Consider the following 11,618-nt stretch of genomic DNA (forward strand, 5'->3'; position numbering starts at 1 on the left):
TTTTACAAAAGCAAGAATGCCCACCATAATGATCATATATGGCTGATTTTCCTAAAATCTGACCACTGAGGTAGCCATTAGCAATTCATTGATGTTTAACTACATTTCCTCCGATAAACCAATGAGCAATGCAGAATCATTTCTTCTCTCTCCCTACTGCTGCTTCTAGGCTATTCTTAGGACCATAATCTGTAGGGAATTTCCTGTGCTCTGAAAATGTCTCAGCTCTTCCCTTATTAAATGCTGCGTTTTCATCAAGCTTGAAGATGAGGTTTACGTTGTTCAGTTTAAAAGTCAAACAAAAATTGCAGCCTTTTGGAACTCCCATACTTTAAACCTTGCCATTGTGTTTGGAAAATCATCCCCTTCTTCTTGTTAATAATTGGTTTCCAAGTGACTGCTCAAAGAGTAATATTTTTTCTTTAATGTCAAATACTTTGACATTAGGCTGGGTCATTTCGAATCTGTTCACAGTGTTAGATGACTCCAAACAAACAAGAAAACTTTGTACAGAAGAACTGTGTGCTAATATTGGTTTTCCATTCAATTTCAATGATGTACTTGTTTCTGATGATCTTTCCATTACATTGGCTGTTTGTCTTTATGTAAAAGACTGAGCTTCATTAGTCATCACAGTGAACAAAGGAAATAGAGAACTATTGATCCACGAGAAAAGCATCCGGGTGCTGTAGGTGTTATGATTATGGGTTGAAATTAAAGCTTTCAATTTATATTTCAAAGCAATCAAAATTCTTTAAACAAAATAGTTTCTGTGATTGTCTTTTTTAGGGAGGGGGGGGGATAAGCCCTGAGGTCCTAACCTTGAAGATTATCTCTGAAACTAAATTTTTCATTATAGTGTAATTTTTTTTCAATGAATAAATAGTCTATGCACAATAAGCACTAAAACCTCGCAACCGGAAGGTGAACAGATTACCAGAATAGAGGGTCAAATTTCCAGTGACAACTGCAAGGGCGTGAATATCAAAAGTACTTTGTCCACCCTTTAACCAACACAAAGGTTTATACCTTACCTATCATATGAAGGTTATATTTTATCTTATCATTAGGATAATTAAATCATTGGAATGGCACTGTCTATGAATAAATGGAGAAAACTGAGTATCTTGGCAGAGCCAATGCAGCTTACCTTAGAAAAATGAACAAGCTCAACACCATGGTCAAAGAACACCAACCCTATTGAGAAAATGTTGCAAATAGCATTTTTCCCCCATCAACATTGATTTTTTTTTGTTCAGAAGGTTATATGGGATAAAATAACTCTGGTATTATTTGCTCACTAGGGCAAATGAAAATGAGCCCTGATTATTTTCTGATAAGTTGAGGCTATCTTAACAAGTTTCAAACAATGTCCTTTACAATATCCTTTACAAATATGTCAATAATTTGATAACTTTCATTGATTAATTATGTGTTATTTATTGTTTATAAACACATATCATATACTTTTTATGTCTGTCTATGACTATAGTAAATATACATAATTATCATATGTGTACCATATATAACCTTCCACCTACAGATTTAAGCTAAAATGAAGGATTCAGAAGCTCAGAGACTGAGTTTCCTTGGGTTCAATTCTGGATGAATTGTTTTTCCTACTTCAACAAAAAAGACATTCCCCCTTATAAATAGTCTTTCTAATTTGGTAGTAGTTACGGAAATAAGAAACAATGTGTTGAAAAGATGCAGAGACCCATACATGTCAAAAAACCCAGGAAAGCTTTAAAGCTGGTTCAGTTTTTCCTGTTTTTTAGCTTTATTGAGGTATAATTGATATACAAAACAAACAAAAAAACAAACAAAAACAAAAAACCCACACACATTTAACGCATACATCTTGATGAATTTGGACATATGCATGCTCACATGAGATCTATTCGAAGTTTCCCAGCAGCCCTTTGGGATCAGAGACCGTCCCCAAGATGGAGGCCATAGTGCTGTGTTTGTACTTCTTAAGCTTTTTAAAAAAATTATTTCGTGAAATTTTTGTTGTCTTTATCTTCAGGGAAGTAGTTTAAGTGGTTTCTTACATAAAACATTTGAAATTTTCTGTAATCTTTTTGTATCGCTATCTAAATTTCTCACTTTAATTTAATTTTATTTTGTGCCTACTAATAGCCTAACAAGTATCAATGATATTGATACAAGATCAAACCAAACTCCTTGTGTTGCAGGAAATCACACTGTTACCTAAAGTTCTTCTTCTACCTCTCTTCCTCCACCTTTCTCTTCCTCAGACACCAACAAATTAAATGATAGCCGACTAACAGACAGTATTCTTCAAGACCAAAATTTATTTCTAAGAAAGTTAAATTCCTTGGGGAAAATAAAACAATTCTTTGAGAACATCTTATCTCTGTATGGGTAATCCTTTGAAGTATTTTATAAATAAAGAAACTTGAGCTCAGAGAGCTGAGTCCTATACCCAAGGTCACACTGTAAATGATAAAATTAGGATTAATCCCTGTTCTGTGTAACTCCAAAGACCCTGCTCTTCCCCATAACTTACACCTTCTCCAAGACAGTAGCAGGGAGCGGGGTGGCAGGTGAACATTAGAATGAAAGGAAAAATGTACTCAGAAATGAAGAAATGTGGATTTTGTAATCTTGTTCTTCAAATAGAAATAATTGGCAGACTCAGATTGAGACTTAAAGAGTATAGGTTAGCACCCGGTTCAGAACCCTACCCAGGTTTTGCGGCTCTCCTCTAAAGCACTGTCATTAATTTCTTCACTCAACCCTAATTTATTGGGTGCCGGGTAAGAGCCTAGCACTGTGCAGGTCACCAATACAACACAGTGAAGAAGAGTCTCATTCAGAAAAGCCAAACAATTAACAAGAAAAAATATATATAAGCAACATAGTTGGGTGGTCAGATATCCCGAAGAAGTTGACATTTGGTTTGAGACTTGAAGAATGGGAAGGAAACAGCTATAGGAAGAATTTCCTAGCAAGTCAGAAAAGTAAATGCAAAGGTCCTGGGGCAGGAATGACCTTGGCCCAGAAGACACTGGAAAGCAGGCTACTACTAAAGCCTTGTGATAGGAAATGGGGGTTGAGCAAGCAGGATTTTTCAGTTCATATGATAAGGGTATCTTTCCTCTCCCTGTGTTCTTTCTTGCTTCTGTCAACAGCCAAGTACAAATGTTTTTATTTCGGATAATGCCCCCGATCAGGAAACACACTATACTTTTATTCTCAGTACCTCCTGCAGGACGGAGCCCTCAGTAGCCACGAGGAGTGCTGCTCAGTGTCAGTGCCTCACATTTTTATAGGATCACATTGTGCTTTGGGGCACTTTTTTTCTTCCTCACAATATCCAGAATATTAGTGTAGCCTAGTAACTTCGTGCCTGCACTTTGGGGTCAGTTACACCTGGGCACAAAGACAAGTTTCTCATCCTTCTAGACCCCAGGGTCGTCATTTCAGAAAGAGGGCCCCTATATTTCGCTGCATTTATTGTGCGAGGGTTAAGCAAGACAAAGTATCTAGACGGCACAGCATAGGGCCTGGCAGGCAGTAAGTGCACAGTACGCACACGTGGTATTGTGACTGTTTCCCCTCTCATCGGCCCCCAATTCTGCAGAAAGAGGAACAGAAACAAGGAGAAAAAGTGACTTGTCTAAGATCTCACACTGAAGACAGGCTAGAACCAAAACTTTGGACACTTCATCTAAGTGCTTTTCCCCCTTTACTGCAGTGAATCACTGCAAAGTGAAAATTGATTAATAAACCTGCTTCCACCCTACAGGAAGGTCAGTTTCTGGGAGCGTGGGATTAGTTCAAGCATTGATCTAAAAACTCCTTAATGAGAATTTCTTAAGGGCATACTTGCTTTCCATTAAGCACTTCCCTTTGCAGTTTCTGCTGAGGGGAAAAATAAAAAACAAAAACAAACAAACAAAAATAAAATACCTGCCCTGTGCTGCCTTAAATGGAAAAACAAAAAACAAACAAAAAAATAAATGGAAGTTTGATGAAATCCTGTGGACACTCTTATCTTTATATGTGCCTCAATGGAAGACCAATAGTGTTATTACATCCAGTGCTTAGTACTGAGTTCCAAAAACACTAAGTCACTAATCCCAATAAAGTATATGGAAGTTAATGACAACCGAAGTACACGGAAGTGAGCCAGGAGGTTGCAAGCAACAAGACTCATTGAATGAAGACTGCTCTCTGTAAAGGAGGCATGCAGTCCCCTCTCCCCGTCCTTGTCTCTGGGGTGAATCTCCCTTCTGCCTTGCCTACAGAACTCCCCCCGTGCAGCTCCTCTCTGTAAAACGTTCTGTAACCCTGAGAAGGATAAGAAGCATGCTCACTAGCTCGTGCCCAGGGGACATTTTCAAAGCCCAGAGACCAGAGACAGCCTGGTGCTACCTCTGTAACCTTAAGCTTGAGGACTTTCACTGCCATTTTCTTCTCCCAGGCAGAGTATCCATCAGGCATTCAGCAGAGTACCAGCTTCCCCTGAAATGGAATTAGCTGCAGGGCCACCAGAAGTTCAGCCAGGTACCAATGCTATTAAAGTCTTATTAGGAAGCCTAGTCACATTTCAAGAGCTATGCTTCCTGTGGAAAGGCAACTAGATTTTCTGCCCTGGGGAGAGAGGATCAATCAGCCGTGAATCAAAGAAAAGTATGGACCAGGAGAAGGTAAATGGAACTGGAAATAGGTACTTGGGTTTTTGCTGCTCGTTCCCTTTGGCCATTTGAAGTGAGGCTCATGATGCCATTGTCCCCAACTACTCCCTGTTGATTTATTCGGTCACTCACCTAAAATACATTCTATTACATGCTTAACTATAAAAGGGAAATAATCTTCTCAAAGAATATTATTTATTATATATATAATTATGTCTTTCAAAGAACATTAGTCATTTCAGAAATTCATTAAGAAAGTCTGTTTTTGCCATTTTGAAAACAACTCTGGAAATGCTGATGACTCTAGTCTCCTCCAGAAAACTCATAGTGCGTAGACGTTCTAAGTTCTACATTCAAACAAATATGATTTTTTTTTTATCCCAGCATTTCTCAAACTCACTTGCTTACAACCCCACCTCCCCTTCTCAGCGAAACCTATTAAGAACTCGTGGTGGCTTCCGAGGTTGGCCCCAGAGGCCACAGTTTACCTGTGGTCATGGCCTGTGCTCTCCAGTACAGTGGCCACAAACCCCCCGTGGCTGCTGAGCACCTGCAGACTGATGAGTCCAGGTTGAGACGTGCTGTGTCGATGCACGCTAAATTCTAAAGACTTGGTACAAAAAAACAAGGGTGTAAAATATTTCAGTATCTGTCATATGATTATATGTTAAAATTTTAGATATAGTTTTAAAATATATTATTAAAGTTAATTTCACCAATTTCTTTTTTACTTTTTTTTTTAAAAAATGGCTGCAAGAAATCTTAAAATCATATAAATGATTCACATTATGTTTCTGTTGGACAATGCTGATCTTGATAACTTCTCTACTGGGCAGAAAGCCACAGTCCAAAATGATCTCACTGAAAATAACCAAAAGCCCTGATCTCTTCTGCATCCCTCTTGCAACCAAGAATCTTCTTAGCAAAGTCTTCCCAAGTCTGGGAAGCCAATCAAATTTACGCTTCTCTCTGTCACTCGGTTACTGTCAAGTGGTGTTGCTTTATTTTCTTCACAGATATTTCTGGAATTTTCATATCTGTCTGTTTTCTTATTCATTCTGTACCTCCCTGAAATAGCACATCAACTGCACAAGACAAATTGCTTTTCAGCCTTCTTTGCTGTGATTCCAGGTCAAGTTGGCCATTTGGTATTGCCTTTTTTCTGGCTTCCACTGGGTCTAAAACCATGTCAGTATAATTCTTTAGTAAATTTTTTTTTAAGGTTTCATTTATTTTTAGAAAAAGGAGAAGGGAGGGAGAAAGCAAGGGAGAGAAACATTGATGTGTGAGAGGTACACAGATCTGTTACCTCTCGTGCGCCCCCAACTGGGGACCTGGCCTGCAACCCAGGCATGTGCCCTGACCAGGAATGGAACTGAACTGGTGACCTTTCAGTTCTGTTTGCAGGCTGGCGCTCAATCCACTGAGCCGCACCAGCCAAGGCTGGTAAATATTTTGATTGAATGAAAAAACTATCAACATGACAAGTACAGAAACAAGATGCTATTTGGGGGAAAATGAGATAAAAATTAATTGGAGAGGTGAGAAAACCTTGCTCTCTGGTTTTATTTAGTAGACTAATCTAACCCAAGCCACTGCCCTTATGACTGTGGTTTTTAATAATAATGATAACACCAACAACAACATTAGTGCCCTGTTGTATTTACTTTGTGCTAGACACAGTTGTAACTGCTTTCACGTATTAACAAATGTAATCCCTGAACAACCCTATAAGAGAAACACGATTATTACACTCCTGTTTCAGATGAAGTAACAGAAGCATAGAAAATGGAGTGACTTACCCAAGATTATGCAGCTGGTGAGCTTCTGATTCACTTCACCACCTGACTATACATTAAACCTCACTGTTTTCCCCAGCTTTTATTAGCTTTATCCTATTGTGAACATATTGGAAGAATATTACATAGCATGGATTAGAAACATAGATCTTTTTAAAAATTATGTAAAAAGCAGATGGAAATAGTAATGTAATAATGAACTACAAATCTTCAGAAAAAAATGGAGAAAGAAGAATAACTGTTTTTCATACTGTCTTAAGCATCCAGCCTCGTGACAGGGAGAAAATAAGGCAAATACTTTCTGTTCAGCCTGAGGTGTACTTTGTACATTTTAATCTCTTGTCTTGCCTACTCACCAGAGCCATTTTTGTGTGAGTTGTAAATTCTGTGTAAATGTATGTAAACCTTCTGCTATCTACAGATATTCCCTATTAAAATGATAAGCATATCTGCCTTCAGCGACAAACAGGCAACCCCAAGTGGAAATTAAACTAGCGGCTGTTGAGGTACATTTCAACAGGATTGCTGAGAGATTCGGAGGTTGATTTATGGGCAGGAACCTCAGCCTGACATTCAGCTGGTGCCTGCCTTGCCCCCTGCCCCTCTTGTCCCCGACTCAGTTCAGTTAGCCTGCTTTTCCTCCTCCTGGAGAGCTCATAGTCTGCTATTGCATCTGACTCTCAGCGGAAAGAATGCGCAAAACCCCCTAACTCAGAAAGCCTTCAGTTCCATTGAATATCTACTTTCCATTAGCTCTGTGGTCCATCCATTCAATGAATTTTCACTGAGACTGTGCTGTGCTCAAGAATAGATCCATTGCCTAGGTTCTTATTCCCCAATCGAGTTTCCTGGGCACCTGTTCCTTTTTTTCTTCAATATCCCAGCTTGGATTTCTGGTTTGTTCTGCCTGGTCTGGGCAGACAGCCTTGGGAGACTTCTCCAAGAAAAGTTTACCTGATTTGAGATCATATCTTCCTTTCTCCTACTAATACTTGCTCCTGGTACTTCTTGTTTGGGTACATTCCATGGCTACTTCTACTTGCTCTTCTCCCAAATCATTACACACCCATTACTTGTGCCAGAGCTGACCTTCTGAAGAAACACTTCTATGCACCGTTCCAAATTTTCAATAAACTATCCCGTGGCTACCCCAAGTGGACCAGTTCCTAGACCACCAATGAAATCAGACATAATACCAATTAGGGCCACGTGAAGAGTGTGGCTTTCAGTAATCTGTTGAATTTAATATTTCCTACTTAATGCAAAGTATTCCACTTTAGCCATGTGACCCAAAGTGCACCCCAAGAATAGTAATCCTATGAGAGGCACCAGGAGAAAAAAATGTTCTGTGTGGAAACCCCTGTATTTTACAGACCGGTTTGACACGAGACCCCCACTGACGTCCCATTGAACCCACTTAGGAGTTGCTAAGGGAGAGCAAGATAAACCAGATACATTATCCACCATCAAAGGCGCTTTTCCGTGGAGTGGAGCATAGAGAAAATGCACAGCACAAAACAAAGGGACCATCGTGTGCTGACTGAGGACCTTCGGGTAACCAATAGACCCATATACTTCAGTAGTCCCATAAGATGATTTCATTTTTTAGTTTAACCTTCATTGTATTTTTAAAAATATGGAATGCTGTATGAATTTGTGTGTCATCCTTGCGCAGGGGCCATGCTAATCGTCTCTGTATCGTTCCAATTTTAGTATATGTGCTGCCGAAGGGAGTGCCGGGATGATCTCTGTGATCTAGTGACATCACAGCACAATTCATTACTGATTTGTGCCAATCTCAGTCTTTCATTTCTACCCATCAAAAATGCCTGGGGGCACTCACCTAGGCCCGGGTGAGCTCCCCACAGACCTCTCCCCTTTCTAAACCAATGTAATGACTGGACCCGCCCTTGTGGTTCTTATTCTGACCGCAAGATGCCCTTCAGCAATAACCATTAGGAAACATGGTAGAAAAAAGTTTATTACTTATAGGCCCTGGAGTGTTCAAGGCACACCAGGGGCCACACAGCAAGGTAGTGGGTAGAGAGAGCACTGGCCTGGGGTTCTGCTTTTATTTGGGCCAATGGTGGGGGTCTAGAGTTTCAAAAGCTCACTCTTTCTTGATGAATTTAAAACATAAGAACAGGAATTAAAAGCACGGGAAGAGAAAAAATCAAGTAGCCCAATGGTCCTTTTGAAATCAATCAAGATCTCTAAAACAAAAGACTTGGCTTTTTATCTAGACCTGTGTCTGGTGACGTGTTTATTTAAGATAGTCTTCCTTGAAGTGGATGCCTTGGCAATCGAAGCTCAGGTCAGGCAGTTGCATTAGGAAAAGAAAAGCCAACAGTCAGGGTTTACACTACCATTTCTAGAGAAGTGTATCAATATAATTGCAGTGCTACGCTATACCATCTAGGGTTGTGTAAGTGCACTCTATGATGTTTGCACAAGGATGAAATCGCCTAAAAATGCATTTCTCAGAATGCGTCCCAGTTATTAAATGACTGTAAAGAACGTGAACAGAGGGTAAAAAATAAGATGGCACCATTCCATTGTCAGGTGATAGGCCATTCATTGGAATGAGGGTGTGGGTTTGTGTCCTGAATCCCTGCCCAGCCTAGGACATAGAAAGAAGGTGATATGGGGGGCAATTTTAAAGAAGTTTTACGGTTGTTGTAGTACTTTGTGGTCGAGGGCACGCAAGTAATTCCAGCAGACAGAACGTGGGACAGACGGATGGCTGAGGCACGCTCAGGCAGGTCAGCACTGAGCAGTGCAAGCACCCTCCTTTTATTGGATTTTGCAGATATGCTAACCAACAGGGAGGGTCCAGGAATGAGCTCACAGGCACATTCCAGGAATGATTACAATGTACTTGAAACTTACAACAGAGGAAGCTTAAAGGATTAACTGAAGAGAATGCTTCCTGATAAACAAGTCTATACAGCATCTATAGATTCAAAAACAGAAAAACAGAAATCCAATCACTTATTCTTTGAAGACTATGGAACGGATGCACTGTTCCTTAAACACTAACAGAAAGCAATCAAGGTTAAACACCATTTGTGCTTAGTTTTGTTTGATTTTCTTATCAACATCAGGGAAGATGGAGTACTCAGCGAGATTCTTTTTAAGTCACAGGATGTCTAAGATCCTGAGGCCTGGGCAGTCAGAGACTGTCGGCACCAGCGAGTCCAGCTCCCTGCTAGGATCATTAAACACCTGGACCGAGAGGCATGTAAACATACCTCAAATCAGAAGTCTTGATTTCCAGCATCAATGGTTTATAGAGAGATCCTTAGTTCTCCTGTTCATGCTGCTTAGAGCTTCTCATAAACTCCCCTTGCTAACTTCTGGTTCCCTTAATCACCCCTCAGAAGAATTTCCAGCTTCATCCCAAATCTGACTCCACCTAAGTATTTATATGGTTGTAATACTAAGTATGTATTTTGCAACCCAACTGCTCATTGACACCTGTGTCACTTAAAGTCTCACAGGCACAGAAAAGACTGTCTCACGCTCATATTTTAATAGGCTCAGCGTATTTAGCTGGCTTGGTCATGTTTAAATAGCTAAGTCATGGCAGGTGAGGAAGCAGAATCAAGGTGTAGGGACCCCAGGCCACAGAACTCAGCTGCCATGGCCCTCTCATGGCCAACCCAGTGAGAGTGTCTGCAAAGGTGATAGGCTAATTCTGTTGGAAAGCTTCCTTTGTCATTATCACACCTTTATTATTCTCACCCCTATCAGGACACCAAGAAGGACTAGCCAGGAGCAAAGGAATAATAATGATAACATGCATTCACTTAAAAAAAAAAAAAAGCCCTACTGAATTATCCATGTAGATATTAATTCGCTCCAGGGGTCTGACCACCTCTTTAGAACCATGGCTGGCTCCTGTCTGTCCCAGCCCGGGGACACTACCGCCCAGAGCTCACCAGGAGGTGAGTGAAAACGTACTTAGAGTCTGTGCCCCACTTTTCCCAAAACTATTTTAAGTTAAAGATTCTGTACCTATTAAGGCCCAAGGGTGTCATTAATTTAATTGCTCACAGTTTTATGCATCAAGCTTCTGTCATTGAAAAATGGCCAGTAATGTTGACCCAGTTCTCCCGTGACCCCCCAGGAAGAGTTTGTTCTTTTAACATGTCTATATAAAGATAAAATTTTTCAATGAAAATAAAATAGGAAAGAAAAGTAAAACAGAGAGACTAAAGCCTACTTGAAAGAAAACACTCCTCATTTCCTCACCTCTGTCCCTTCTAAGAGAATTCTTAGCTTTCCTTTAACCTTGCCTAAGAAGCACTTCCAGCTTTACCCCAACGCTCGGCTCTCGCTCTAGGTATATTCATGGCTATAAGTTTTATGCTGTGAAGTGCTGCATAATATGCCCACCACACTGAGGGCAATAGAAAAATATTTAATGAGAAAAATGGATGAATATTATTATTTTATTATTTTTCTTCTTTACTTTTGTATTTTCTTCTTTTGTTTACCCTGCAGTGAGGGTAGGGACTATTCAAAAAGGGATACCTAAAGGATTTGATAAAACATTTTCTATATATGCTGTTCAGTCCTTGTGTTCCCACACTTTTGTTACTATTAATAGTACAGTATCCAAGGGGTATTGGTTTTAGGGCCCCTGTAGGTACCAAGATCTGAGGATGTTCAAGCCCCAATATAAAATAACATAGTATTTTCATGTAACCTACGCACATTCTTCCTATACTTTAAATCATCTCTAGATTACTTCTCATTTCTTGTACTATGTAAATGCTGTACACATAGTGGTTATAATGTATTGTTTAGGGAATAATAACAAGGAAAACAGCCTGTACATGTTCAGTGCAGATGCAACCATTTTAGCCTAACTATACAGTACATGTCAGGAGCATTGTAACTCTTTTTAAAATTTTTCTATCCAAGATTGGTTGAATCCACAGAGGTGGAACCTATGCATATGGAGGGCCATCTGTACTTCCTGCTTCCCACAAACTATTGCAGGTGTAGAAATGAGAAGGAATCACACAGTGGACACAAAGACGCAGGTACTTGAGATATAGAAAGAATATTCTAACAAAAATAAATACTACAATGGCAAAGAAACGTTCTCATTTTTAATCAGACCTCTCTATCTATTCCTCTCCTC

General features: G+C 39.8%; 1 non-coding gene across 1 annotated transcript; it reads right to left on the bottom strand.

The window, feature by feature from the left end:
• Positions 1–8,096: 8,096 nt before the first annotated feature.
• LOC150004067 (U6 spliceosomal RNA) lies at positions 8,097–8,203 on the bottom strand. Its single transcript, XR_016512465.1, has one exon. It is a non-coding gene; the product is annotated as a U6 spliceosomal RNA (small nuclear RNA).
• Positions 8,204–11,618: the final 3,415 nt, after the last annotated feature.

Source organism: Furipterus horrens, unplaced genomic scaffold (genome assembly GCF_987537825.1).
Source record: "Furipterus horrens unplaced genomic scaffold, mFurHor1.1.pri manual_scaffold_7, whole genome shotgun sequence".
NCBI lineage: Eukaryota > Metazoa > Chordata > Mammalia > Chiroptera > Furipteridae > Furipterus > Furipterus horrens.